Raw genomic sequence first — 27,586 nt, 5'->3', positions numbered from 1 at the left:
ACAGCATGACCTCTTCGCACTCAAATGGTCGTAGCTTGAGCTACAGAGGTCCAAATGATACGGTTCAACTTGCGTTGAATGCGTGATCTACACAGACGCGTCGCATCTCCAAAAATCAGCGTGGCTAATTTCGTAAACATCGATTTCTGGGCTGTTTCTGACCCAGTTCTCGGCTCAGAAAACACAGATTAGGGGCTATAAAGTGGAGAAATGCAGCCATTCATGGGAGAGACATCATACAACATTCATAATTCACTTTTCATATTTTATATGTAGTTTTTAGAGAGAGAGGTTCTCTCCTCTCTTAGGATTAGGATTAGAATTAGGATTTTTAGAAATTAGGAATTCATCTCCTTCAATCACAGGTTCAATGTTCCTTTAGTTTATTTTTTATTTTTATTATATTACTTTAATTAATATTTATCTTTTCAATTTGGCTTATAACCTTTCCATGTTATGACTTGAATTTATGTTTAGACGTAATTTGATATGTTTCAGATTTATGATTGCTTTATTTACATGAATGCTTTTAATTTAATTTAGAATTTTCTCCCTTTTGGCTTGGGTTAAGTAATTGGTAACGCTTGAGCTGTCAAATAAAGCAGTGGTTGAAATTGGGAGTTGTTCCAATAACTCTAGTCTTTTCATAGGAATTGACTAGGACCTGAGGATCAAGCTAATTAATCCACTTGAATTACCTTCATAGTTAGAGGCTAACAAAGTGGGATTAAAATCCAATTCTCACCACAATTGATAAGGATAGGACTTCCAGTTTTTATACCTTGCCAAGAGTTTATCTTATTATTACTATTTTATTTTTCTTATCATTTAACATACTGGTTTCTTACTTTCAAAACCCCTAATTTACAAGACTCCTAACCAATAATAAGAACATACCTCCCTGCAATTCCTTGAGAAGACGACCCGAGGTTTAAATACTTCTCTTATCAATTTATTTAGGGGTTTGTTACTTGTGACAACCAAAACGTTTGTAAGAAAGGTTGATTGTTTGGTTTAGTAACTATACTTACAATGAGAGTTTACTATAACTTCTAAACCATCAATCTTCAGTTCTTTAGCTACTCATGCATTTGCCAGCATGCCAATAAACATCTTGCATTTAATTGTCATTAGATGCACTTGCTATATTTCCATTGATGAACTTTTCACATGTAGTCATGACCATGTGTTAAAGACATCCTTCTTTACCATGCATTGATTATCACTTGTACTATCCTCTTCCTTGCTCTAACCCTTAGCTTTAAAAGTTACTTTCTTTTTCCTTTTCAGGATGGCCACCAAGAAGGGTAAAGAGAAAGCTACTCCCAAACCACCGGCAAGGAAAGGAACAAAAAGAGCACTAGCTGCGGAGCCACCCGTCCACTTGTACATCTCTGCATGCACCGAGGACGGTGCAATCTTTAAGTGTGGGGAGGTCGATACCGACTTCCGGTGGTTAGCTACTTCCTTTTCAACACCAATTCTTTCTCTTCTTTGTAGTTTGTTGTTGCATTTGCATCTTTGATTGCATGTTTGTTACATTGTGTGCATATTTAACACTACTTGGTTGAAGTAATATTTTCTTTTTCAAGAAAATTTTTATAGCATTTCATTAATTTGAATTAAACTTTTTGAAAAACTTATTTGAAGAAATATTATATTGGAACATGGTTTAGAGCTCAAACACACAAAACCAGTGAGATTTTGAGCCTATTTGATTGGTTGCATCTTATCAACCAATATTTTTTTTTGTGTTGTTCTCTCTAAAATTGTGATCTTTGTCTTGCTTGATTCTATATTTCCATTGTTTAATGTATGCATGCACTTATGTGATTGAGGCCTTGTTTCACTAAGCTTACATACCCATATGGTCTTAACCTTTCATTATCCTTCGCAAACCAATTTGAGCCTATTTTACCCCTTTTATTCTTTACTTTAGCACATCATTAACTCTAAGCGAAAAACAATAATGTCCTTAATTTGAATCCTTGATTAGCTTAGACTAGTGAAAGTGCTCATGAATTAAGTGTGGGAACAGTGGGTTTGGAAACGTTTGGTTTGGGAATTGAGTATGTTAGACTTTCTGTGAAAATGTGAAAAATGTTGAGAACATGTTTATGCATTCAATACCTTAATCATATGCATTGGGAAAAACAAAAGAAAATATATATATATATATATATATATAAAATAATAAATAAATAAAGGATAAAAAGAAAAGAAAAAAAAAGCAAATAATAAAAGGGGACAAAATGCCCCAAAGTAAATGGTGAAAGCAATGCATATGTACTGTACTCGAAATTAGGATGCATGAATATGTGGAAAACATGGTTAATGGATAGTTAGGTTTTGTATTTTGATTACATGGATTGTCCTAAGTTAGGTGGAAAGTTTAAGTTAATTAAGGATTCAGATTTTAGTCCACTTGGCCAAATACGATCCTACCTTGACCCTAACCCCATTACAACCCTCAAAAGACCTCTTGATTTGTGTATTGGTGCATTAAATTTTTGTTGATTGTTAGATGAAGAGAAAGCCTTAGAAAGTGAGATTAGTAGAGAATTAAGAGAATCGAACCTTAAACACTTGAGTGATTAGAGTGTATACACTTTCGGTGAAGGTTCGATGCTCGATTCTTTGTTCCCGGCTTTCATGAGCTCTTTTCTTCTGCAAGTTTACTTGTACTTTATTTTGTGATTCGAATTAGTAAAATCCAGTTCATATTTGTTCTTGAAAGATTTATTTACTTTTCACCAAGTAGGTAGAATCATTTTTGCATGTAGTTGCATTCATATAGATAGTTTGCATTTCATACATTCTACCATTCCCCCTTTACTCTTTTAGTTCTCTTGAGCTTAGCATGAGGGCATGCTAATGTTTAAGTATGGGGGGGTTGATAAACCACTATTTTATGGTTTATATTGTGCTAAATTGAGTGATTTTTCATCCATTACACTCACGCCTATTCATAGAAATCGCATGTTTTACGTTTTCCTTCCTGATTTTGTGCTATGACTGAAAACATGTTTCTTTGGTCTTAATTTAGCTATTTTAATCCTCTTTTATTACCATTCGATGCATTGATATGGGTGTTAAGTGTTTTTAGAGATTACAGGGCAGAATTGCCTCAGAGGATGGAAAGGAAGCATGCAAAAGTGGAAGGAATACAAGAAACTGAAGGAATTGCCAAAGCTGTCAGCCTGACCTCTTCGCACTCAAATGGTCATAACTTGAGCTACAGTGGTCTAAATGAGGCGGTTCCAGTTGCGTTGGAAAGCTAACATCCAAGGCTTCGTAACAATATTTAATTTTCCATAGCTGCCCCAAAGCCAGGCGACACGAACGTGTGGATCACGCGAATGCGGGACCAGGAAAAATATGCAATCCACGCGAACGCGTGGACAACGCTTCCGACTTTGCAGCGACCTGTACGAATTTCTGGACTGTTTTTGACCCAGTTTTTTGCCCAGAAAACACAGATTAGAGGCTATAAAGTGGGGGAATGCATCCATTCATGAAATAAGCTGATAATTCACAATTTTAGGTTTTATATGTAGTTTCTAGAGAGAGAGGTTCTGTCCTCTCTCTTAGGTTTTAGGATTTAGGATTTCTTTTAGGATTAGGATTTCTACTTCTCAATTTCCAGGTTCAATGTTCCTTTTATTTATTTTCCCAATTTAATTAATGAACTTTTCCATGTTAGATTTTCTTTTATTAATGCAATTTGAGGTATTTTAGATATATGATTTTTATTTAGCTTTCTATATTCTTGGCTTTGGTTGAGTAATTAGAGACTCTTGAGTTATCAAACTCTTTTGTTGATTGATAATTGGAAGTTGCTAATTGACTTGAATTCCACTAACTCTAGTCTTTCTTTGGGAATTGACTAGGACTTGAGGATTCATATTGATTTATCCACTTGACCTACCTTCATAGTTAGAGGTTGACTTAGTGGGAGCAACAAGCAATTCTCATCACAATTGATAAGGATAAAAAGGATAGGACTTCTAATTTTCATACCTTGCTAAGAGTTTTCTTAGCTATTGATTTATTAATTCATGCAATTTATTTCTCTTGTTCAAACCTTTCAGAAACCCAAAAATAATGTTTTCCATAACCAATAATAAAATACACCTCCCTACAATTCCTTGAGAAGGTGACCCGAGGTTTGAATACTTCGGTTTATAAATTTTACTGGGTTTGTTGCTTGTGACAACCAAAACTTTTGCACGAAAGGATTCTCCATTGGTTTAGAAACTATACTTACAACGCGAACTTATTTGTAAATTCTTTACCGATAGAAAATCCACTCGTCACAACTATCTTGACGTTTAGCTCCTTACGAAGATGAGTTTGCGCTCAGATTTTTGCTCGTAACAGTGAATTTTCTTCCTGTCTTCTCATGAATGAGCTCCACATGTTCTAAAGACAGGACATGACTCACTGTATGTGATAAGACTGGCTTCTTAGTGAAGACAACTCTCATGCCAGGTGAGAGGCCTTCAATTGGGACTTTCTTGTCCCTCTAGCCTTTAGGTACTTTCTTTTTTGTACCTTTGTGCTTAGAGCTTATTGATGGCTGTCCAACACCAAACTTAGATTTGATGTTTTGGGGCTCTACAGAGCTCTGCATAGAAAGAGAGGGTTGACACACTAGGTGTTGCACAGTTATCTCTCTTTTAGAGGGAGAATTGGGATGAGGCATCTTGAATAAGATGTGATCCTCCCCTAATTGTAGGGTCTGTTCTCCTTTAGCCACATTAATGATAGCATTAGTAGTGGCTAGGAAAGGTCTTCCATGGATGACATAGTCATCCTCATCCTCTCCAATGTCCAAGACAATGAAGTTTTCTGGGATGTAGTGGTTTTTAGCCTTTACCAAGACATCCTCTATTAAGCTATATGGCTTCTTCATTGTCTTGTCTGCCATCTCTAATGAGATGTGTGCAGTGGTGTGGAATTTATAACCCACAAACTAATCGGCAAGTGCACCGGGTCGTACCAAGTAGTACCTCAAGTGAATGAGGGTCGATCCCACGAGGATTGATGGACTAAGCAACAATGGTTAAGTGATTTACTTAGTTAGACAAACAGGAAATGGTGTTTGAGAGTTCAAAAAGTATTAAATAGGAAACTCAAAATATTAGAAGACAGGCAATAAATAAGTTGGGAATACAATATGGAGAAGGCAGTTAAGGCTTCAAAGTTATCTAGTTTCTGCATTGACTTTTCTTATTAATTTATTTTAATCATGTAAGATTTAATTCCTGGCAAACTATATATGACTAAACCCTAATTCCTTAGACCTTTTTTAGTCTCCTCTAAAATTCATCAACCGCTAATTCCTTGGTCAATTAATTCCAATTAGAGGGTGAAGTTCAATTCTAGTTATATGCCACAGAAATCCTAATTACCCAAATATAAGGGGATTATATATCACGTATCCCGTTAAATCCAGATAAATTAGAAATTTAGGAGAATATGTTTTCAAGCTGTTGTTCAAGTAAAGAGCTTTTCCAAGTTATACAAGAACTCAATTAGAAAAAAGGGTCATACTTCTGTTCTACCAAATTTCATAAAATAAAGAACAAAAACAATTCTTGAAGTATAAATTAGTACATGAATTAAAATAGAAAAAACAAAAAACAGAATCAATCCATACAATAGACAGAGCTCCTAACCTTAACAGTGGAGGTTTAGTTGCTCATGGAAAAATCCCCAGAAGAAAAGTTTTTTCTTTTTATATCTAATCCTAATTAATTTAAAATCTATTTTCTAAAATTAAAATAATATCTTTTCTATTTTAAAATAAAATTTAAATTTAAATCAGAATTAATTAAATAATTCACGCCTTGTAACGTGGGAACCACTTGGCTTCACTGGATCCACGCCTAACTTGGCTAAGAGCTGCGCCTAACTTCATGCTGTTCACCACACAAGGCGCCTTACTTGGACTGAAGAGGAGGCAATGCGCCTTACTTGGAGGAGAGCAAATGTTGCGTGTTGTTGTTGTTTCTTGTGCTAACTTGAGAAATCTCAAGTTAGGCGCAGCCTTGGCAAAGTTGATGGAAGAGAAGTATAAACTATTATATATCATTGGAAAGATCTAGAAGTTAGCTTTCCAACGCTACTAAAATCACATCCATTGGACCTCTGTAGCTCAAGTTATTTAGGTTTGAGTGAAGAGAGGTCAGGGTTGACAGCATCATTCGCCTTCTTCTCTTTTTCTGCAGAAACTCTATCAGATCCAGCCAAATGCTACCTAAAATAAACAGAATTGCACAAGACTCAAAGTAGCATCCATAGTGGCTAAAAGATAATTAACTCTTGATTAAACTCAATAATTTAATTACAAATTCACTAGGAAAAGATAGGAAAGATGCTCACGCATCATGCAGCTTGTACCTCAAGGATGCCCAGCTTCTCCATTACAGAGAGTGGCATGAGGTCATGGTTCCTTTGGTGTAAGGAATCAGAAAGAATCTAGGATCTGGAAGCTTTTGGGGTAGCTCTTGCTGAACCAAATCATGGAGTTCTTTGGTGAGCAGTGGAGGTTCTTCCTCTAGAGGCTTTGTAATAAATAACTTGGCACTCAGAAGTGTATTCAAGGAAACCTCAAGTGTCTTTTTGGTTTCCATTTATTCTGGGATAGAAAGTTCTTGAGTGGGATTTAGGCACTCAAAGGGTGTGCTTTGGCTGGAGTTCAACACCATCTCTGTTAGCTTATTGGGCATTGAACGCCCTTGCTGTCCACCCAGACTGGCGTTAAACACCCATCCCTCTAGCATTCTGGGCGTTGAACGCCCAGCAGGGATGTCCTTGCTGCCGTTCAACGCCAGCTTCCCTTGTTATGTGGGAGTTGAACGCCCAGTGAGGGGTTCCTCACTGGCGTTCAGCACCAGAAAGCCTTCCTGGTTGGGCATTGAGCGCCCAGTGAGGGGTTCCTCACTGGAGTTTAACGCCAAAAAGCCTGGGTGTTTGGGCATTTAACGCCGAGCCAGTGCTCCCTGGCTGGCGTTCAACGCCAACTCTACTGCCAGGATGGGCATTAAATGCCCAGTGATGGGTTCCTCACTGGCGTTTAACGCCATGCTTGCTGTCATGCCCAGTGAAGGCTTCTTCACTGGCGTTCAATGCCACCCCATTATCCTCAGTTTTGGCCTCTAACTTCATGGTTATGGCCTTGCACTCTTCTCTAAGATTAACCTCAGTGTTACTGGAAAGAGTTTCAGGAGAAATTTGAGGGATCCTCTTGCTCAGTTGACCAACTTGCACCTCCAAGTTTCTAATTGAGGACCTTGTTTTATTAATGAAACTATGGATGGTCTTAAAGAGGCTGGAAACTAGAATAACTAAGTCAGAGAGGTTCTGGTTAGAGGTTTCCATATTCCCTTGAGAAGATGGGAATGGTGGTTTGTTGTTGAACCTATTCTGGTTCCTACCACCTTGATTGTTATTGAAATCTTGCTGAGGTTTCTGTTGATCCTTCCATGAGAGGTTAGGATGGTTCCTCCATGAAGGGTTGTAGGTGTTTCCATAGGGTTCTCCCATGTAATTCACTCCTCCTTGGTGGGTTGATCAGGATCATAAGCTTCTATTTCAGAAGAAGCTTCCAGAGTAATGCCAGCTGCAGTTTGCATTCCAGTCAGACGCTGGGAGACCATATTGACTTGCTGAGTTAAGATCTTATTCTGAGCCAGGATGGCATTCAGAGAATCAACTTCATGAACTTTTTTCTTATAAGAGGTCCCATAGTTTACTGGATTTCTTTCAGAAGTGTACATGAATTGGTTGTTTGCAACCATCTCAATGAGTTCTCTTGCTTCTGCAGGCATTTTCTTCAAGTGGAGGGATCCACCTACAGAGCTATCTAATGAAATCTTGGATATCTCAGACAAGCCATCATAGAACATGCCTATGTGGACCATTCTGAGAGCATGTCAGGAGGACATCTTCTAATTAATTGCTTGTATCTTTCCCAAGCTTCATAGAGGGATTCACCTTCTCTTTGTCTGAAGGTTTAAACTTCCACTCTAATTTTGCTCATCCTTCGAGGGGGAAAGAATTTAGCCATAAAATCATTCACTAGCTTTTCCCAAGAGTCTAAGCTCTCTCTTGGTTGGGCATCTAACCATAGCTTAGCGCTGTCTCTTACAGCAAACAGAAAGAGCATAAGCTTGTAGACTTCAAGATTAACTCCATTAATCTTTACAGTATCACAGATATGTAAGAACTCAGCCAAGAATTGATGTGGATCTTCCATTAGAAGTCCATGGAATTTGTAGTTCTGCTACAGAAGAGAGACTAACTGAGGCTTAAGCTCAAAATTGTTAGCTCCAATGGAAGGTACAGAGATACTTCTGCCATAAAAGTCAGAGGTCGGCATGATGAAGTCACCAAGGACCTTTCTAGGCTCCTCTTGAGGTTCAGCCATGTCCTCTCTTTCTTGTTCAAAACTTTCTGAAAGGTCTCTTCCGGAGTGTTGTGCTTTAACTTGTTGTAAATGCCTCCTTAGAGTCTTCTCAGGTTTAGGATTAGGAGTCAAGAGGTGTTCTTTATCCCTATTCCTGGTCATCAACAATAAGCTCCTCCTTAAAGTGAGATGTGAAGAAAGAAGAGAGAAATAAAAGTGAATATAGAAGATGAGAGAAGGATAGAGGTCAAATGATATGAGTATAGATGAGAAGAAGTATAAATAGAAAAAGTAAATAAGAATTAAAATATTTTTGTTTTTATTCTATTTATTTATTATTTTCAAAAATTATGGTTAATAATTTTAAAAGAATTGAAAATTAGTCAATGAATTTTCAAAAATAGAAGAGAGAGAAGAAGAAATAGTTTTCGAAAATTGAGAGAGAGAAGTGTTAGTTAGTTAGTTTTGAAAAAGAAGACAGAGAAGAAAGAGAGAGTTTTCGAAAATTAAGAAGAGATGAGAGTTAGTTAGGTAGTTTTGAAAAAGAAGAGAGAGAAGATAAGATATAAATTAAGAAAATATTTGAATTTAAAGTAAGATAGAAGCTAAGATAAAAAAAGATTTAAATTTGAAATTTTAAAAAGATAAGAAAAGATAAGATAGGAAATTAAAAAGATTTGAAAAAGATTTAATTTAGAAAAGATAAGATAAGAAACAAAAAAGATTTGAAACACAATTTGAAAAAGATAAAATTTTGAAATTTGATTTTGAAAAAGATTTAATTTTAAAAATTGAAATTTGAGAAAGATAAGATTTTTAATTTTGAAATTTGAAATTTGAATTTTTAAAATTTGAAAATTGAAAAAGATAAGGTAAGATTTTTGAAAAAGATATAATTTTTATTTTCGAAAAGATTTGATTTTTGAAAACTTGACAACTAAGATATGATAAGATAAAATTTTGAAATCAAAATCTGAATTTTTATTTTAAAATTTCGAAAATAATGTAAAAAGATAAGAAAAGATATTATTTTTTTATTTTTGAATTTAATGATGAAAGAGAAAAACACACAAAAGACTGAAAACTTAAAATTTTTAGATCTAATGTTCCTTATTTTCGAAAATTTGGAGGGAAACACAAAGGAACACCAAACTTAAAAATTTTAAGATCAAAACACAAAAAAGACATAAGAACACCTTGAAGACTAACAAGAACATGAAGAACAAGACTCAAGAAATTTAAAGAACACAAGAACACACAAAGAACACCAAACTTAAAATTTTTAGAAAACCAAACATAAATTTTTGAAAATCAAAAGAAAAATAACAAGAAGACACCAAACTTAAAGATTTGACATAAGATTTAACCAAAGAAACAATTTTTAAAAATTTTTAGAAAGTAAGACTCAAAGAAAATGCAAGCCTCAACAAGAACAAATACAAAAGACTCAAACACCAAACTTAAAAATTGAAACAAGGCTCAAATAAAAAGACGCTAATTTTAAAAGATTTTTTAGAAAAAGGACTCAAGATTTTAGAAAATTACATGTGACACAAGCAAAAAGACTCAGATAAAAGAAGAAGGTGACAAAAAAAATAAAGGTTTTTGGTAGAGTTTTAAAATTTTTGTAATTGAAAAACAGGAACATGCAAGACTCAAACCAAGAACAAAGATTGAACAAAGAAAAAAAATAGTTTTCGAAAGCTTTTTTTATTTTTTCAAAAATTTGAAGAAGAAGAAAATAAAAATAAAAGACTCAAATAAAATAAAATAAAATAAATTACTTGATCTAGGGAGCAAGACAATCCGTCAGTTTGTCCAAACTCAACAATCCCCAGCAACGGTGCCAAAAACTTGGTAGCACGAATCCCCACACCTTTGTACTATTGTAACAGCAAGTGAATTGGGTCGTCCAAGTAATACCTGAGCGAATCAGGGTCGATCCCACGAGGATTGTGGCTTGACGCAAGCTATGGTTATCTTGCAGGTCTTAGTCAGGCAGATCAGAAGGTTGCTAGATAAATATTTGTGAGATTATTATAATAGGGTACTAATACTTTAAGGATAGAGTTGAGAGTTGGAGTTGCTTTGTCTTTCTGAATTAACTCTGATACTACTATCTTCTTTGCTTGGGAATGATCTTCTTCTATGGCAGGTTGTATGTGATCAAAACCATTGCCAGTGGTCATTGATCTCCTCTACTCCAGATCAAACGCCATTTCCCGTGGTCATTCAATCTGACGGAGGGTGAAGCTCTAGCAGTTCATTCTCTTGGCGATTCTACTCAAAATGCCACAAACAAGGTCAAATCTTCCGGATCAGAGAACGCTGCACCTTTGGATTCTAGTCTGTACCACGAAGAGCCTAATCTCTTTGAAAATCAGCTGAACTGGTGTCTCGAGAAGTCCCCAACTAAGTCATGGATTAGCCTTCTGAGAGATGTATAAACATAGTTGTTGGTTCGTGCTTTCCGGCCACGTATTCACACGAACCCAAGTAGACGCGGGTATTTGTCAGGCATGTTCATGTTAATGTGATGAACAGAGATGATTGTCTGATCATCCTATTCACCACGATGAAATCCGGATATACATCTTAGAAGTAAATCAAACACGGATCGAAAAAGAAACAGTAACACTTTTATTAATTCATAAGGCTCAGCAGGGCTCCTCCCCTCAACCTAAGAGGTTTAGAAACTCATACTGATGTAAAATACAAAGTAAAACTCGAAATAATGGTTGTCCTCTAGTATGTTGTTTTAATGATTATGTAAAATACACTTTAAATACTAAACAGATAACTAGTAAGGGTAAAATAGTCTATTTAGCGCTAAAATCCACTTCTGGAGCCCACTTGGTGAGTGTTTGGACTGAGCTTTGATGAGATCCACGTGTAATGAGGTCTCTGGGCATGGAACGCCTGGTCCTCTCTGGGCGTTTGGATGCTAGTCTCTGCTCTTTGGGCACTGGATGCCTGGAAGAGGGCAGGAAGCTGGCGTTGGACACCAGTTTTGGGCCTTATAATCCGAAGCAAAGTATAAACTATTATATATTACTGGAAAGCTCTAGAAGTCAGATTTTCATACCCATTGAGAGTGATGCATTTGGACTTCTGAATCTCCAGAAAATCTCTTCCGAGTGCAGGTAGGTCAGATTCAGACATCATCTGCAGTGCTTTCTCTGTCTCTGAATCATACTTCTACTCCAGCTCCTCAATTTCAACCAAAAAATACCTGAAATTGTACAAAAACACAAAAACTCATAGTAGAATCTAAAAATGTGAATTTAACACTAAAACCTATAAAAACTTAATAAAAACTAAACAAAACATACTGAAAACTATATGAAAATGATGCCAAAAAGGGTATAAAATATTCGCTCATCAGCCGTCAGCGGCCATGCGTTCGTCTTGGAATCCTCTTCAAGACCCACTAAACAATTTGGTAATAAACTTGAGTTTTCTCACCCAGATCTTCTCATCTCAGTTTTTAAAAATTATTGAGCTTTGGTGTTGAGAATTTGTTGAATTTCGGTGTTTAGGTTCGAATTAGCTTGTGGGTTTTGTTGGGTTTGACTCACTTGAGCTATGGGTAAGGTAAGAACCCTAACCCTCTTGCGAAATTCTGATATTTTGAGTTTAGGGATTAATTATAGTGATATATGTGCTTTAGATTGAATGTTGTTGGTGAAAAATTAAATTGGAGGTCAAACTTGTGAAATTGAAGCTTTGGATCAATTTTGGAAGCTAGGATTCATTAGTGAGGAGCGATAGTTAGTAGCATGTGTTGTGGGGAATGCTGGAGGTGTTTTGAGTTATCGGAAAATCGGTCAAGGTATAGTTTAGGTTTCCCGTATTTAATATATAATGTCTTGTGAAAACTTAGGCTAGATAACCCTAAGATAGGTTGTATGGCATGTATGGTTGAGGATTAATTACTAGTGTTGATGATTGTTCTTTTGGTGGTTGAAATGTATATTGAATGATTGATGATGGTAAATGTTGAGTAATAATGATGATGAGATTATGTGATGATAATGAATTATGAATGTGATGCTGCATAAGAGAATGTTATGTATGATTTGTATTGAAAATGATTGAGTATGAGTTCTTGGGGGTGAATTTGATAAGTTGTATAATAATATGTAATGGAATAAATGAGAAGGCTGAGTTAATAATTGATAGATTTAGGTGCTATTTAGAAGTATAGAATATCGGTATTGAGTTTTGATTTTTGATGAATATTGAGGTTTGAAATTTTTTGTGTAAAACTGATTTTTGGCAGAACTTTGGCAAAGCATAGCATGGCATCCGGACCCCCAAATGATTTCAATTTTATTTCATATAAAAATTGGGTCCGTGAAGTTTACGACGTTTGAAGAACGGAAGAAAAATTATTTAAAACGAAAAAATTATGCGTGTTGGAACTTCGGAGTGCAAACTGAAAATTCCGCAGCATTCAACATTTTTGTTGTTCTGCATAAGCTTGCGTACGCGACCACCTACACGCGACTTGACCAACCTTTTCAGCTTGGGAATCTCACGTACGCGAGCAAGGTGCTTGCATACGTGACGAAGGAAAAAGTACGCCCACACATACGCATGACCTTCCAGTAATGCACTCCATGTGTACGCATGGCCCCATGTTTCATCAAAGATGAATTTTATATTTTTAAAGCATAACTTTGAACCTCTAAACATCTATTTTCATTCCTTTAGCCCTAGATATTGTTAGGATGTCTAGTAATCGGATGAAGTTTGAAAATTGTGGTAACTTGCAGATAAAGAAAGACTTTTAAAAGGTAATAGGTGGTTGGGGAAGATGGTACTTGATTGATAAGGATGATGAAAGTGGCATATAGGGAAAATAAGCAGGTAAAGTAACATTGAGAATGATGAGTGAGAATGTAAGTGATATTTCTGAGAAATGATTGAATATATTGAGCTTGGGGTGTTGTCTCCCCATGTCAGCTTGGGGTGTTGTTTCCCCATGTCAGCCTGGGTTACATCCCACGGATAATATTGAGCTTGGGGTGTTGTCTCCCTCATGTCAGTTTGGGATTCGTCCCATGGATAATTTTGAGCTTGGGGTGATGTCTCCCCTTGTCAGCTGGGGATCCTGCCCATGGTTATCATTGAGCTTGGGGTATTGACTCCCTTATGTCAGCTTGGAATTCTTTCCATGGTTAATTTCACACGGTTATCTACCAGGATATGTCGAGCTGGCTACATAACTGACAGTTGATATCAACATCCATAGGACAGGCATACATCATGTGCATATTGTCTGATTTGCTTGCTTGTGAACTATATGGGATTGTTTACGTGTTTATAATCTGTTATTTGTTATAATTGTTATCTGTACTACTTGTAAACTACTTATGTTTGCCTTGTTTTGCTTGTTTGTCGGTGCAATTCTTAAGAGACAGAGGAATGGAAGGAAGGTGGGAAAGTTTAGCGTATAGGTTAAATTTAGTTAGATTGAGAATCTTTAGACGAACACCTATTTATGGCTTCTGTTTTTAGTTCCTTAAGCTTTAACTCTGAGTGTCATCATTCTAGGATTGCCTCTGGCATTCCCAGGACCTTATATCCTATATGCATGGAACCTTTATGATGCTGAGAACCTTCGGTTCTAATTCCATACTGTGTTGTTGTTTTTCAGATGCACGTCGAGAGGCACCTCGGTATGCGTCTGGAGCTTTTGCAACGAAGTGGTTTCCATTTGGGGTTTCCTTGTTCTTTTGATATTTTGATATGTATATATATGTATTAGACTCTCCTCATGTGTATATTACTACTTTGCTGTTGTACCTCCTAGAGGTTCTATGGAGAACTAGGGATTTTAAACATGTTTCTTTGGGCTTAAGGTTGTATATTTATATGTAAATATTTCTCCAACCAGCCTTAGCTTCGCAGGCTGAGTTAGGAGCTTGTTATTTTATATCCTTGACTCCCTGCTATTACTTTCTATATATTTAGTTTTATGAACCTTAGTTTTCTTCATATGCAAGTTTTCCGTTTACGTGAGCGTTACGACTTTTGTTTTGAAATTTTCTTCACAGGCTCCTCAATATAAATTCCTTTCACTTATTATTATTATTATTATATATTTATACATTATTTTTATTTTTAGAGGTCGTAATACCTTGCCACCTCAGCTTTATGACTTAAGCATAGGACCTTTGTGTGGTAGGGTGTTACAAAATGAACTGAGTTGCTTTGAATAAATGTAATTGCTTTCCTGATTGGTTGTTGTTGAATATTTAAGATGCTTGGTGATTTTACTACACCAACTTCCAACTTTTATGGAAGAAGCATCTCAATCCCTGCCATAGGAGCAAACAATTTTGAGCTAAAGCCTCAATTAGTTTCTCTACTGCAACAGAACTGCAAGTTTCATGGACTTCCATCAGAAGATCCTTATCAGTTCTTAACTGAGTTCTTGCAGATATGTGATACTGTTAAGACCAATGGAGTTGATCCTAAATTCTACAAGCTTATGGTTTTCCCTTTTGCTGTAAGAGACAGAGCTAGAACATGGTTGGACTCACAGCCTAGAGATAGCCTGGACTCTTGGGATAAGCTGGTCATGGCTTTCTTAGCCAAGTTCTTTCCTCCTCAAAAGCTGAGCAAGCTTAGAGTGGATGTTCAAACCTTTAGACAGAAAGAAGGTGAATCCTTCTATGAAGCTAGGGAAAGATACAAGCAGCTGACCAAAAAGTGTCCTTCTGACATGCTTTCAGAATGGACCACATTAGATATATTCTATGATGGTCTGTCTGAATTTTCCAAGATGTCACTGGACCACTCTGCAGGTGGATCCATTCACCTAAAGAAAATGCCTGCAGAAGCTCAGGAACTTATTGAAATGGTTACAAATAATCAGTTCATGTATACCTTTGGGAGGAATCTTGTGAGTAATGGGACGCCTCAAAAGAGAGGAGTTCTTGAAATTGATGCTCTGAATGCCATACTGGCTCAGAACAAAATATTGACCCAACAAGTCAATATGATCTCTCAGAGTCTGAATGGATTGCAAAATGCATCCAACAGTACTAAAGAAGCATCTTCTAAAGAAGAAGCTTATGATCCTGAGAACCCTGCAATGGCAGAGGTGAATTACATGGGTGAAGCCTTTGGCAACACCTATAATCCTTCATGGAAAAATCATCCAAATTTTTCATGGAAGGATCAATAGAAGCAAGGCTTCAATAATAATAATAGTGGAAGAAATAGGTTTAGCAATAGCAAACCTTTTCCATCATCATCTCAGCAACAGACAGAGCATTCTGAGCAGAATCCTTCTAGCTTAGCAAACATAGTCTCTGATCTATCTAAAGCCACTCTTAGTTTCATGACTGAAACAAGATCCTCCATTAGAAATTTGGAGGCACAAGTGGGCTAACTGAGTAAAAGGGTTACTGAAATTCCCCCTAGCACTCTCCCAAGCAATACAGAAGAGAATCCCAAAGGAGAGTGCAAGGCCATTGATATAATCAACATGGCCAAAACCTTAGAGGAGGAGGAGGACGTGAATCCCAATGAGGAAGACCTCAGGGGACGTCCAATGGTCAGTACGGAATACCCTAATGAGGAACTAAAGGAATCTGAGGCTCATACAGAGACCATAGAGATTCCATTGGACCTCCTTTTACCATTTATGAGCTCTGATGACTATTCATCTTCTGAAGAGGATGAAAACATTGTTGAAGGGCAGGTTGCCCAATATTTAGGAGCAATCATTAAGCTGAATGCCAAGCTATTTGGTAATGAGACTTGGGAGGAAGAGCCTCCCTTGCTCACCAATGAACTGAATACATTGGTTCAGCAAAATTTACCTCAAAAGAAACAGGATCCTGGTAAATTCTTAATACCCTGTACCATAGGCACCATGACCTTTGAAAAAACTCTGTGTGACCTGGGGTCAGGGATAAATATGATGCCCCTCTCTGTAATGGAGAGACTGGAAATCTATGAGGTACAAGCTGCCAAATTCTCATTGGAGATGGCAGGTAAATCTATGAAAAAGGCTTATGGACTAATAGAGGACATGCTAGTGAAGGTTGAAGGCCTTTACTTCCCTGCTGATTTCATAATCCTAGACACTAGGAGGGATGAGGATGAATCCATCATCCTTGGAAGACCCTTCCTAGCCACAGCAAGAGCTGTAATTGATGTTGATAGAGGAGAGTTGATCCTTCATGTGAATGAAGAACGCCTTGTAGTAAAGACTCAATGTTCTCCATCTGTAACCATGGAGAGTAAGCATTATGAGCTTCTCCCAACACAGAGTCAAACAGAGCCCCCACATTCAAACTTTAAGTTTGGTGTTGGGAGGCCACAGCCAAACTCTAAGCTTGGTGTTGAGAGATCTCAACCATACTCTGATCATCTGTGAGGCTCCATGAGAGCTCATTGTCAAGCTATTGACATTAAAGAAGCGCTTATTGGGAGGCAACCCAATTTATTTTAATTTTATCTATATTATTTTGTTTTCTTTTAGGTTGATGATCATGTGAAGTCACAAAGACAATTACAAAAATAAAGAAAAAAATCAAAAACAGCATTGAAAACAGCACACCCTGGAGGAAGGACTTACTAGCGTTTAAACACCAGTAAGGGTAGCAAAATGGGCATTTAAACGCCCAATCTGGCACCTTTCTGGGCGTTTAAACGCCAGAATAGGGCACCAGACTGGCGTTTACACGCCAAGACAGGGCAATAAACTGGCGTTTATACGCCAGAACAGGAAGGAAAGCTGGCGTTTAAACGCCAGAACAGGGTAGCAGACTGGCGTTTAAATGCCAGAATTGCACTCTAAGGCGTTTTGAATGCCCAATTGGAGCAGGGAAGAGAATTTCTTGACCCCTCAGGATCTGTGGACCCTACAGGATCCCCACCAACCTCAACTCACTCTCTCTCCTCTTCACACCTTTCTACAACACTCTCCCCCAGATACCCTTCACCAATCACTTCCTTAACTCTTCCCCAAAAACCCCCCACCCAAACCTTTTGGCCACCCCCCTTTTTCCTATAAATACCCCCCTTCACTCCTTCATTTTCACACATCACAACCACCATCTTCTACCCTTGGCTGAGCCCTATACACCCTCCATCTCCTCTATTTTCTTCTTCTTCTACATCTTTCTTTCTTCTTTTGCTTGGGGACGAGCAAATATTTTAAGTTTGGTGTAGTAAAAGCATTGCTTTTTGTTTTTCTATAACCATTTATGGCACCTAAGGCCAGAAAAGCCTCTAGAAAGAGGAAAGGGAAGGCAACTGCCTCCACCTCTGCGTCATGGGAGATGGAGATATTCATCTCAAGGGTCCATAGCTCAGTAGTAGAGCATTTGACTGCACAACAAGAGAGCCCACTCATGGACCTCAACAAGAGCATGAGGAATTCCCTCATCAAGAAATCTCTGAGATGCCTCAAGGGATACATACATTTTCCTTCACACAACTATTAGGAGCAACTAAGGATAGGAGCACCAAAATCACTAGGGATGTAGCAACAAAGGCAAGGAAGAGACATAGAGGAGCTCAAGAGCACCATTGGTTTTTCAAGAGGAAGACGCCACCCTCACTAAGGTGGACTCATTCCTTAATCTTCTTGTTTATTTATTTTCTGTTTTCGGTTTTTGAGCTTCATGTTTGCCTATGTTTGTGTCTTCATTACATGATCATTAGTGTCTAGTGTCTATGTCTTAAAGCTATGAATAATTCCATGAATCCTTCACGCCTCTTATATGAAAAATGTGCTTAAATATAAAAGAACAAGAAGTACTTGGATTTCAAATTTTATCTTGAAATTAGTTTAATTATTTTGATGTGGTGGCAATACTTTTTATTTTCTGAATGAATGCTTAGTGCATATTTTTTATCTTGTTGTTTATGAATGTTAAAATTGTTGGCTCTTGAAAGAATGATGAACAAAGAGAAATGTTATTGATAATTTGAAAAATCATGGAATTGATTCTTGAAGCAAGAAAAAGCAGTGAATAACAAAGCTTGCGAAAAAAATGGCGAAAAAAAAAGAGAAAAGAAAAAGAAAAAACAAGCAGAAAAAGTCAATAGCCCTTTAAACCAAAAGGCAAGGGTAAAAAGGATCCAAGGCTTTGAGCATTAATGGATAGGAGGGCCCAAGAAAGTAAAATCCAGGCCTAAGCAGCTAAATCAAGCTGTCCCTAACCATGTGCCTGTGGCATGCAGGTCCAAGTGAAAAGCTTGAGACTAAGTGGTTAAAATCGTGATCCAAAGCAAAAGAGTGTGCTTAAGAACTTTGGACACCTCTAACTGGGGACTTTAGCAAAGCTGAGTCACAATCTGAAAAGGTTCACCCAGTTATGTGTCTGTGGCATTTATGTATCCGGTGTTAATACTGGAAAAAAAAGTGCTTATGGTCACGGTCAAGACTCATAAAGTAGTTGTGTTCAAAAATCCACGTACTAAACTAGGAGAATCATAACACTATCTAAAATTCTGTGTTCCTATAGATGCCAATCATTCTGAACTTCAAAGGAGAAAGTGAGATGTCAAAACTATTCAGAAGCAAAAAGTTACAAGTCCCGCTCATCTAATTAGGACTAAGTTTCATTGATACTGTGGGATTCATTGTATATTCTCTTCTTTTTATCATATTTTGTTTTCAGTTGCTTGGGGACAAGCAACAATTTAAGTTTGGTGTTGTGATGAGTGGATAATTTATACGCTTTTTGGCATTGTTTTTATATTGTTTTTAGTATGATTTAGTTAGTTTTTAGTATATTTTTATTATTTTTTAAGAAAAATTCACATTTCTGGACTTTACTATGAGTTTGTGTGTTTTTCTGTGATTTTATGTGTTTTCTGGCTGAAATTGAGGGACCTGAGCAAAAATCTTATTCAGAGGCTGACAAAGGACTGCAGATGCTGTTGGATTCTGACCTTTCTGCACTCGAAGTGGATTTTCTGGATCTATAGAACTTCAAATGACGCGCTTTTAATTGCGTTGGAAAGTAGGCATCCAGGGCTTTCCAGAAATATATAATAGTCCATACTTTGCGCGAGTTTTGACGATGTAAAATGGCGTCAAAATGCCAGCTCTCTGCCCTTTTCTGGCGTCAAAACGTCAGAACTAGCATAAAAGTTGGAGTTAAACGCCCAAACTGGCACCAAAGATGGCGTTTAACTCCAACAGAAGCCTCTACACGTGTGAAGCTCAATGCTCAGCCCAAGCACACACCAAGTGGACCCGGAAGTTGATTTCTGCATCATTTACCTATTTCTGTAAACCCTAGTAGCTAGTTTCATTATAAATAGGACCTTTTACTATTGTATTTTCATCATGGAATCTTAGACCATTGTTCACGTTTTGGGAGGCTGGCCATTCAGCCATGCCTACCCTATTTTCACTTATGTATTTTCAACGGTGGAGTTTCTACACACCATAGATTAAGGTGTGGAGCTCTGCTGTTCCTCGAGTATTAATGCAAAGTACTACTATTTTCTATTCAATTCATGCCTATTCCTATTCTAAGATATTCGCTTGCACTTCAACATGATGAATGTGATGATCGGTGACACTCATCACTATTCTCAACCTATGAACGTGTGCCTGACAACCACTTCCATTCTACCTTAGATCGAGCGTATATCTCTTAGCCTCCATTCTGAAAGATCAGAATCTTCGTGGTATAAGCTAGAATTATTGGCGGCCATTCCTGAGATCCGGAAAGTCTAAACCTTGTCTGTGGTATTCTGAGTAGGATCTGGGAAGGGATGACTGTGACGAGCTTCAAACTCGCGAGTGTTGGGCATAGTGACATACGCAAAAGGATCACTGGATTCTATTCCAACATGATCGAGAACTGACAGATGATTAGTCGTGCAGTGACAGAGCATTTGGACCATTTTCACTGAGAGGACGGGAAGTAGCCATTGACAACGATGATGCCCAACATACAGCTTGCCATGGAAAGGAATATGAAGGAGTGGATGAAGGCAGTAGGAAAGCAGAGATTCAAGAGGGATGAAGCATCTCCATACGCTTATCTGAAATTCCCACCAATAAATTACATAATTACCTCTATCTTTATTTTATGTTTTATTTATCTTTTAATTATGAAAACTCCATAACCCATTTGAATCCACCTGACTGAGATTTACAAGGTGACCATAGCTTGCTTCAAGCCGACAATCTCCGTGGGATCGACCCTTACTCACGTAAGGTTTATTACTTGGACGACATAGTGCACTTGCTGGTTAGTTGTGCGAAGTTGTGAAAAAGAGTTGAGATTACAATTGTGTGTACCAAGTTGTTGGCGCCATTGTGTATCACAATTTCGTGCACCAGTCAGCTTGGGATCCTGCCCATGGTTATCATTGAGCTTGGGATGTTGACTCCCCCATGTCAGCTTGGAATTCTTTTCATGGTTAATTTCACATGGTTATCTACCAAGACATGTCGGGCTGGTTACGTAACCGACAGTTGATATCAACATCCATAGGACAGGCATACATCATGTGCATATTGTCTAATTTGCTTGCTTGAGAACTATATGGGATTGTGAAGAACTGAAGATTGATGGTTTAGAGGTTATAGTAAACTCTTGTTGTAAGTATAGTTACTAAACCAAGCAATCAACCTTTCTTACAAACGTTTTGGTTGTATGATAGCCATAAACTTGATAGCTACGATTTAGGAAATTGCACAATCGGCAAAAATTCCTTCCGGCAAGTGCACCGGTTATCGTCAAGTAAAAACTCACAATAGAGTGAGGTCGAATCCCACAAGGATTGGTTGAATGAGCAATTCGGATTAGAAGTTTGTTCTAGTTGAGCGGAATCAAGATTTAGATGAGAATTGCGGAATCTTAAATGGCATGAATTAAAGAGCGAGAAGTTAAATTGCTGAAATTAAAAGGGGATGGGGGTGATTGCATGAATTTAATTGCAGAATGTAAAGAGAAAGTGTAGATCAGAAATGGGGAATTCATTGGGTTTCAGGAGATATTGAGATTTCTGAATCAACACATTTTTATCCCTTCCTCAACCAATGCATTCATTGAATTTTGCTTGGAAATCTTATATGATTGGATCCCAATCCCTTGGCTCACCAATTCTCTCTAAAAACAAACAAATTCCCAATCCCTTGGTTTAAATGTTCATAAGAAGAGATGATGCTCGATCACTGATTATACCACACAGTTTCATGAACCACAATTTGGTAGGATTACATGTCACAATATCCATCCAAACCCCAATCCAATTCACTGTGAGAAAGCTTCTCTAGCATGAATCCTCCATTCCTTTCCCAAGGTTCCGAAGGATTCCAATTATGGATAAGTTTCTTTCCCAAGACAACTAACCAATGGAATTAGATCGAGAAGCTTTCTAACAAAATTCAAGAGAAAAGATTGAAGAAGATGATAAAAACTATTATTGATTCATTGAATTACAATAGAGCTCCCTAACCCAATGAAAGGGGTTTAGTGAGTCATAGCTCTGAATTCAATTACACAAAGTATGAAAACTAGAAAAAATATCCTCCCTCAGGGGCTGGGTTCCCCTTCAATCCCCGTCCGTCTCAAATGCAGAAACTAAGGCCTTTAAATAGGCTCCCTAAATTACAAAATGAAAATGAAATTAAAAGCAAATTACAATCAAAAATAAACTATTCTAGATGATTCTTGTGGCCTTGGTTTGGTGTTGTTGATGGGCCTTGCTTGCTTGAAGGGTAGAGTGACATAATTGATCCAAAAAGGATAATGATCCGTTAAACTACACTCAAACGTTGCACCCCCCTTTCTTGAGTCGTCACTTTGTTCTCTTGTCAACCTTGCCAATTTGATGCCAAATATAGACTATTATACCTCGTTGGAAAGCTATGGATGTCAGCTTTCTAACGCAACTAGAAGCACCTCAATTGGATCTCTATAGCTCAAGTTATGCTGGATTGAAGGTGACAAGGTTGCTGGTTGGTTTGACAGCGTTTAAGCCAACGTTTAAGTTACTTAAACGTGCTCGAAAATGCCAATTTTGGGAGCTCAGTTGCATTGTCCACCCCATACTTCTATACATCGTTGGAAAGCTCTGGATGTCTACTTTCCAATGCAACTGGAAGCGCATCATTTGGAGTTCTACAACTCGAGTTATATTCCATGGAAGGTGAAGAGGTCAGCTGGCCTGATTGCATGTTGGTACTATGCTCTTCTATGCACATTACGGGGCTGTTTTCTCCCTCAATTTTTAGTATCCACCATGCATGCCATATATGCTTGGAAAGCTCTAGATGTCTTCTTTCCAATGCAATTTGAATCACCTCATTTGGAGTTTTGTAGCTCAAGTTATTTATGTTTGAAGAAGGCATGGTCAAGCTGTTCCATATAACACGTTTAAGCTCCAGTTTAAGCTTAAACTGGAGCTTAAACGCTGGCACTCCCTGGAGGCACAAGCTCGAGCACGTTTAAGCTCCAGTTTAAGCTTAAACTGGAGCTTAAACGTTGGAAGCATCCTGGAGCAATTCCCTTCCTGGCGTTTAAGTTCCAGTTTAAGCTTAAACTGGAACTTAAACGCTATAAATGATATCCAGGCTTCCTTCATTGATTTTTGTTGCTTCTTTGCCTAGCCTCTTCTTCCCTAAAATCATCCACACAACTGCATCAAAGTCTTGCTAAAATTCATGAGAATTCTTCCATTCATAGCATTCAAGGAATATAACTAAAAACTCATGGAATTTGCATCAAAATCTTCATGTTTGAATGATTTAAGACAAGCATGACTATTTGGCCCAAATGATTACTTAAGGCTCAAGAAAATGCATAAAACAACTAAAAATAAAAGAAAAAGGCTAGTGAAACTAGCCTAAGATGCCTTGGCATCATTGTAACAAGTAACAAACCCCTAAATAAATTGATAACCGAAGTATTTAAACCTCGGGTCATCTTCTCAAGGAATTGCAGGGAGGTATGTTCTTATTATTGGTTATGAAGATTGTAAATCAGGGTTTTTAAAGATGAGGAACAAGTAATTTAAATGGCAGGTAAAATAAATAAATAACTATAAAATAAACTTTTGGCAAGGTATGAGAAATTGGAAATCCAGTCTTAGTTATCCTTATCAATGATAATGAAAATTGAATCTTAATTCCACTTTGTTAACCCTTACTAAGGCAAGGGAAGGTCAAGGGATTAATTAGTCTGATCTTCGAATCCTATTTATTTTCTAAAAAAAGATTGGGATTATTGAAGTTAAATTCAATTAGCAAAGATAACAATTGTCAATTGTGTTGAATTGGATAACTCCTGAGTTACTGATTTCCTAACCAAGACCAAAAGGGGAAAAGTAAATCTAATGGAATAAAAATGCCTTCAGATGGGAAGCAATAATCATGTAAATAAAAGAAAGCAATAATAACTGAAATACCTCAAATAATATTAATTCAAAGAAAATCATAACATGAATGTAGCATAAGCCAAATAGGCAACATAACTAATATAAGCATTAAAGTATCTGAAAATAAGAGATAAATATAAAGTAAAAGAACATTGAACCTGGGATTGAGAGTCACTCCTAAAACCTAAGAGAAATCTTAAATCCTAATCCTAAGAGAGAGAAGAGAGAACCTCTCTCCATAACTAAATCTAAATCATGGAAAAGTGACTAAAATTGGAGACTCCCCCTTCAATGGATGCATTCCCTCACTTCATAACCTCTGGTCTATGCCTTCTGGACCTGGATTTGGGCCAAAAAGGGCTTCAGAATTCTCTATGAGCGTTTTCTGCAATTTCTGGTGCGTGGCCTCTATCACGCGTCTGCGTGGGTCACGCGGTCACGTCAATTGGAGTTTTCCTTGTCGCGCGGTCGCGTCAGTCATGCGGCCGCGTCATAGGTGTTCTTCTTTAGGTGCGTGGTTGCGTCAGTCATGCGGCCGCGTCGCTGCTTCTTCGCGCTTGGCATGCGGTCGCGTCGTCCATGCGGTCGCGTCGCTGCTAGTTTCTTCACAAACTCCGTTTTATGCTTTCCTTCCATTTTTGTATGTTTTCTTTCCATCCTTTAAGCCATTCCTGCCTTAGGAGATCTAGAATAACTCAACACACCAATCACGGCATCGAATGATAATAAACGGTAATTAAAATAATTAATTTCAAAGCATAGGAAACATGTTTTTCACAAATATCACATAATAAGGAAGGGAAAGTAAAACCATGCAATTTACATGAATAAGTGGGTGAAAGATTGAATAAATCACTCAAATTAAGTACAGAATATATCATAAAATATGGGTTTATCAGATTGTCTACGTGTTTATAATATGTTATTTGTTATAATTGTTATCTGTACTACTTGTAAACTACTTGTATTTTCCTTGTTTTGCTTATTTGTCTGCGCAATTCTTAGGAGACGGAGGAAAGGTAGGAAAATTTAGTGTATAGGTTAAGTTTAGTTAAATTGAGAATCTTTAGACGACCACTTATTTATGGCTTCTATTTAGTTCCTTAAGCTTTAACTCTGAGTGTCGGCGTTCTAGGATTGCCTCTGGCATTCACAGGACCGTATATCTTATATGCGTGGCACCTTTACCATACTAAGAAACTCCGGTTCTCATTCTATACTGTGTTGTTATTTTTCAGATGCAAGTCGAGCGGCACCTTGGTAGGCATCTGGAGCTTTTACAGCAAAGTGGTTTCCATTTGGGGTTTCCTTGTTCTTTTAATATTTTGATATGTATGTGTGTGTGTGTGTGTGTGTGTGTGTGTGTGTTAGACTCTCCTGATGTGTATATTACTACTTTGCTATTGTACCACCTAGATGTTTTATGGAGAACTAGGGATTTTAAACAAGTTTCTCTGGGCTTAAGGTTGTACATTTGTATGTAAATATTTCTCCGGCCAACCTTAGCTTCACAGGATGAGTTAAGAACTTGTTATTTTGTATCCTTGACTCCCTGCTCTTACTTTCTATATATTTAGGTTTATGAACCTTAGTTTTCTTCATACGCAAGTTTTTCGTTTATGTGAGCGTTACGACTTTTGTTTTAAAATTTTCTTCACAGGATCCTCAATATAAATTCCTTTCACTTATTATTATTATATATTTATACATTTTTTTTACTTTTAGAGGTCGTAATACCTTGCCACCTCATCTTTATGACTTAAGCATAAGACTCTGTGTGGTAGGGTGTTACAAAATGAACTGAGTTGCTTTGAATAAATGTAATTGCTTTCCTGGTTGGTTGTTGTTGAAGTGGTCACTTGATGGCTATACTGGTTTCTTGATTGCGTTAGAGTCATTGAGAATTCTTACTGATTAATTTAATTTTTTAAATTGGTGGATGCTGAAAAATTTTGAGATTTGTAAATGTTTTGATATTAGAATTGATTTTGTTGATTTATTGGAAATAATTTTGAGAATTGGAAATGATTTCATATTTGGAAGTTTGAATTTTTGTTTGATTTTGGAAAAGGATTTGAGATTTGGAAATGGTTTAGTTGGGACCTTTGAACGGTGGCAAAAGTTTGAGTTTTAGAGGAGATGCTGGCAAAATTTTTATAAGAAAAGTTTTGAGATGTTTTAGGGAAGATGAAGTATTTGAATCTGATTTAGAGAAACAGAATCATTTCCAATCCTCTTGGGAATGTATTAAATAAGAATGAATCTGAAATTAGTTTTGGTTTAAATGATTTCGTTTTGGTTTATAAGATTTGGTTTTGATTCCGAATTGATTATGATTGACGGTGAATGTGAATGGAATGAGATTATGATGGATGTTGTGAGGATGGTGGTTTTGTCCCACTCACAGATTTGGCAAGTTGAGGATAAAGGACTCCCTCTCTTGTCGTGACGTGGGTGTGGGAAAGGTAGAAAGGCACATTCCTTTGTATTGTTTTGTGTCACATCTTTCTTTGGTTGTAAGGTGGAAAGGCACTCTCCTTTGTAATTTCTCCAGGAGAAGGTGGAAAGATACTCTCCTTCATTTGTGTTCTTCTTGGGATGCGCAACCTAGAGACAATGTCCGAGTTAGCTACCGGATGTATCAGACTCTGGCGATTCAACCGACACATGAGCTCATGGCTAGTATGATAGGCACGCATCATACAGCATTTGTTTGCTTTGTTTGGGTGTGCTTAAATGTTTTGGTCTAATGATTTCTATCTAATTGTTATTTGTTGTACTTGTTGTAATTGCTCTCTTATTGTGTTTGTCTTGCATTATTTGTGCTTGTGATTGATTATGTTTTGTGATTGAGTTTTAATGGTGAATTATTTTGAATTGGGTTGTAGGTCGAGTTGATTTTATTTTGGGTCAAAGGCCGAGTTGATTTAATTTAGGTTAGTGGCTGAGTTAATTTAATTTGGAATAGAGGCCATGATTGGTTGGATCAGTGGTAAGTTTTGGTTAAAATATTTTCTTAGTACGCGGTGAAGTGTGTGAAATGTTATTTTGCATGAAATTTTTATAAGAAAAATATGAGTTTTAAATTCTGCAATCGAAAATAGTTTTATTTAAAATATCTTCTTATAACAAGTCTTAAACCTTCTACTGAGAACTAGCGAGGACGATGTTCTCACTTCCTACAGACTTCTCTTTTCGAGTCCAACGAGGAAGCTTGTGGAATTTTCGTTAAGTTCCTAGATACGCTGCTTCTGTTTGTATACATATGTTATAGATCTCCCTCGTCATTAATATTGTATCTTGTAAAGAGGGTTAGGAGTTTTGATGGTTGTGATTGATTTGTATATATGTAAGTGCATTTTTCAAACAAAAATCATTTCCAGTTTTTAAAAGAATAGTTTATACAGTTCGACTTTTACAAAGTCTCCTATTTTATTCTTATGTATGGAAGTCGTCGTAATACTCCTCACTATCAAAGTGGCGCAGCCGGAAGCGTGATATTCTGGTTGTAAGGGTATTACAATCCTCAGCCATATTCTGCTCAGATTGTTCTTCTTCTTTACTTTCCTCAACAATTCTCTTATCCCTGGCTTGTTTTCTTATTCTCCAAAGAGTTCGCTCAATCTCTGGGTCATATAAGAACAACTCTCCTTCTTGATCACCCTGCATGCACACATAATACCAATAGACAGAGTAAATGAGATCCTCTAAGTCAGAGTGAAAATAATGCTAAGTAATGCAATATCACAAACAAATAATAGACAGAAATTAAAGTGAATAAGTACAGTAAGTAATTAA

At 37.1% G+C, this 27,586-nt stretch overlaps 1 non-coding gene across 1 annotated transcript; it reads left to right on the top strand.

Annotated features, from left to right (window-relative positions):
* The first annotated feature begins 7,932 nt into the window (after positions 1-7,932).
* Positions 7,933-8,041, top strand: LOC112804903 (small nucleolar RNA R71). Its single transcript, XR_003203520.1, has one exon. It is a non-coding gene; the product is annotated as a small nucleolar RNA R71 (small nucleolar RNA).
* The last annotated feature ends 19,545 nt before the right edge of the window (positions 8,042-27,586 follow it).

The sequence above is a fragment of the Arachis hypogaea genome, chromosome 5 (genome assembly GCF_003086295.3).
Source record: "Arachis hypogaea cultivar Tifrunner chromosome 5, arahy.Tifrunner.gnm2.J5K5, whole genome shotgun sequence".
NCBI lineage: Eukaryota > Viridiplantae > Streptophyta > Magnoliopsida > Fabales > Fabaceae > Arachis > Arachis hypogaea.
The sequence above is the reverse complement of the archived record's forward strand: the minus strand, read 5'-3'. Positions and strand labels throughout refer to the sequence as shown.